Genomic DNA, 4,142 nt, shown 5'->3' with positions numbered 1-4,142 from the left:
GGGGTATATCACACTGTCACAGTGAGGGGAGAGGGGTATATCACACTGTCACAGTGAGGGGAGAGGGGTATATCACACTGTCACAGTGAGGGGAGAGGGGTATATCACACTGTCACAGTGAGGGGAGAGGGGTATATCACACTGTCACAGTGAGGGGAGAGGGGTATATCACACTGTCACAGTGAGGGGAGAGGGGTATATCACACTGTCACAGTGAGGGGAGAGGGGTATATCACACTGTCACAGTGAGGGGAGAGGGGTATATCACACTGTCACAGTGAGGGGAGAGGGGTATATCACACTGTCACAGTGAGGGGAGAGGGGTATATCACACTGTCACAGTGAGGGGAGAGGGGTATATCACACTGTCACAGTGAGGGGAGAGGGGTATATCACACTGTCACAGTGAGGGGAGAGGGGTATATCACACTGTCACAGTGAGGGGAGAGGGGTATATCACACTGTCACAGTGAGGGGAGAGGGTATATCACACTGTCACAGTGAGGGGAGAGGGGTATATCACACTGTCACAGTGAGGGGAGAGGGGTATATCACACTGTCACAGTGAGGGGAGAGGGGTATATCACACTGTCACAGTGAGGGGAGAGGGGTATATCACACTGTGACAGTGAGGGGAGAGGGGTATATCACACTGTCACAGTGAGGGGAGAAGGGTATATCACACTGTCACAGTGAGGGGAGAAGGGGTATATCACACTGTCTCAGTGAGGGGAGAAGGGTATATCACACTGTGACAGTGAGGGGAGAGGGGTATATCACACTGCACAGTGAGGGGAGAGGGGTATATCACACTGTCACAGTGAGGGGAGAGGGGTATATCACACTGCACAGTGAGGGGAGAGGGGTATATCACACTGTCACAGTGAGGGGAGAGGGGTATATCACACTGTCACAGTGAGGGGAGAGGGGTATATCACACTGTCACAGTGAGGGTAGAGGGGTATATCACACTGTCACAGTGAGGGGAGAGGGGTATATCACACTGTCACAGTGAGGGGAGAGGGGTATATCATTCTGCACAGTGAGGGGAGAGGGGTATATCACACTGCACAGTGAGGGGAGAGGGGTATATCACACTGTCACAGTGAGGGGAGAGGGGTATATCACACTGTCACAGTGAGGGGAGAGGGGTATATCACACTGTCACAGTGAGGGGAGAGGGGTATATCACACTGTCACAGTGAGGGGAGAGGGGTATATCACACTGTCACAGTGAGGGGAGAGGGGTATATCACACTGTCACAGTGAGGGAGAGGGGTATATCATTCTGCACAGTGAGGGGAGAGGGGTATATCACTCTGCACAGTGAGGGGAGAGGGGTATATCACACTGTCACAGTGAGGGGAGAGGGGTATATCACACTGTCACAGTGAGGGGGAGAGGGGTATATCACACTGTCACAGTGAGGGGAGAGGGGTATATCACACTGTCACAGTGAGGGGAGAGGGGTATATCACACTGTCACAGTGAGGGGAGAGGGGTATATCACACTGTCACAGTGAGGGAGAGGGGTATATCACACTGTCACAGTGAGGGGAGAGGGGTATATCACACTGTCACAGTGAGGGGAGAGGGGTATATCACACTGTCACAGTGAGGGGAGAGGGGTATATCACATCTGTCACAGTGAGGGGAGAGGGGTATATCACACTGTCACAGTGAGGGGAGAGGGGTATATCACACTGTCACAGTGAGGGGAGAGGGGTATATCACACTGTCACAGTGAGGGGAGAGGGGTATATCACACTGTCACAGTGAGGGGAGAGGGGTATATCACACTGTCACAGTGAGGGGAGAGGGGTATATCACACTGTCACAGTGAGGGGAGAGGGGTATATCACACTGTCACAGTGAGGGGTAGAGGGGTATATCACACTGTCACAGTGAGGGGAGAGGGGTATATCACACTGTCACAGTGAGGGGAGAGGGGTATATCACACTGTCACAGTGAGGGTAGAGGGGTATATCACACTGTCACAGTGAGGGGAGAGGGGTATATCACACTGTCACAGTGAGGGGAGAGGGGTATATCACACTGTCACAGTGAGGGGAGAGGGGTATATCACACTGTCACAGTGAGGGGAGAGGGGTATATCACACTGTCACAGTGAGGGGAGAGGGGTATATCACACTGTCACAGTGAGGGGAGAGGGGTATATCACACTGTCACAGTGAGGGTAGAGGGGTATATCACACTGTCACAGTGACGGGAGAGGGGAATATCACACTGCACAGTGAGGGGAGAGGGGTATATCACACTGCACAGTGAGGGTACAGGGGTATATCACACTCACAGTGAGGGGAGAGGGGTATATCACACTGTCACAGTGAGGGGAGAGGGGTATATCACACTGCACAGTGAGGGTACAGGGGTATATCACACTGTCACAGTGAGGGGAGAGGGGTATATCACACTGTCACAGTGAGGGTAGAGGGGTATATCACACTGTCACAGTGAGGGTACAGGGGTATATCACACTGTCACAGTGAGGGTACAGGGGTATATCACACTGCACAGTGAGGGGAGAGGGGTATATCACACTGTCACAGTGAGGGGAGAGGGGTATATCACACTGCACAGTGAGGGGAGAGGGGTATATCACACTGTCACAGTGAGGGGAGAGGGGTATATCACACTGTCACAGTGAGGGGAGAGGGGTATATCACACTGTCACAGTGAGGGGAGAGGGGTATATCACACTGTCACAGTGAGGGGAGAGGGGTATATCACACTGCACAGTGAGGGGAGAGGGGTATATCACACTGTCACAGTGAGGGGAGAGGGGTATATCACACTGTCACAGTGAGGGGAGAGGGGTATATCACACTGCACAGTGAGGGTACAGGGGTATATCACACTGTCACAGTGAGGGGAGAGGGGTATATCACACTGTCACAGTGAGGGTACAGGGGTATATCACACTGTCACAGTGAGGGGAGAGGGGTAAATCACACTGTCAATGGATGTTCAAAGGAAAGTAAGGATTACTTAGTGTTGTATTCTTTGGGGGCTGTATTTGAATTAATGGTTGCTAAGATTTTCACTGTATGTTTTAAAAAGGTTAACTTGAGTTCATAGAATAAACATTGTTTTGCTTTAAAAAATACTTTTCCATTTCTGCTGTACCACACCTGTAGAGTGGGACGTGTGCTCCCCGTACAACAATCTATTGAAAGTTGTGGGTCAGGTGAACTCCATCATACACTTTGGGGTTCTCAAAACCCTGGCCCATAACAGCGACTGGATACAGCATTTGGGAGAATGGGATCAAAGGCAATGGGGAGAAGGCAGGATTAGGCTATTGAGTTGGATGATCAGCCATGATCGTGATGAATGGCGGAGCAGGTTCGAAGGGCCAAAAAGCCTCCTCCTGCTCCTATCTTCTGTGTATCTATGTATCTATGAAAGGGGCCCACAAAGTTTATATGGAGGCGAGAGCACGGACAACCTGATGATTCCCACAGATGGAGCGGTGCTGCATGAGACACACAACTTCTGGTGTGCCTGACACTGGACACAGTGCTGGGCCTCCCGCTTGATGTCCGAATCGGTGCCGAGTCACCAGGCCTGGGTGTCCATTGTGGAGGTCCATCAAGGGCAGGCCACGTCCACATTCAGGTCCTCAAAGGACGTCTTCTATGTTGAACTCCAACAGCTTTGTGGTGTAGGTCTTCAGGTTCTGTGGTAAAGCCCGGTGCTGAGCCCCATACTGCACCATGTGGGTCAGCTTGTGTCCACCAGCGAATACAGGGATCCGTCACAGACAATGGAGGGTGGCAATGACCTCACCGGCCGCCGCTGGTGTATGTGGCCTGGTTGGCAGGGGCAGACATCTTAACAAGTCGTCGTGGGGAATCTTGGCCCTGGAGCGGTGTTCCAAAACATAGTCATATGCAATGCCAATTGATGGGTGCAGGTGGAAGCAATGGGGGGAAATCGCTCGGTCTTCCTTGAAGAGCCCAAGTACGGGCTTGTGGTCCGTGAGAATGGTGAAGTGATGCCCGCAGACGTATTGAATAAATTTCTTGACCCCGGACACGACAGCCAAACCCTCCTTCTCGATCTGCGCAGATCGCTTCTCTGCATCGGTCAACATTTGTGAGGCGAAGGCGATGGATCG

This window comes from Scyliorhinus canicula, chromosome 4 (genome assembly GCF_902713615.1).
Source record: "Scyliorhinus canicula chromosome 4, sScyCan1.1, whole genome shotgun sequence".
NCBI lineage: Eukaryota > Metazoa > Chordata > Chondrichthyes > Carcharhiniformes > Scyliorhinidae > Scyliorhinus > Scyliorhinus canicula.
This window is presented reverse-complemented; position numbering follows the sequence as displayed.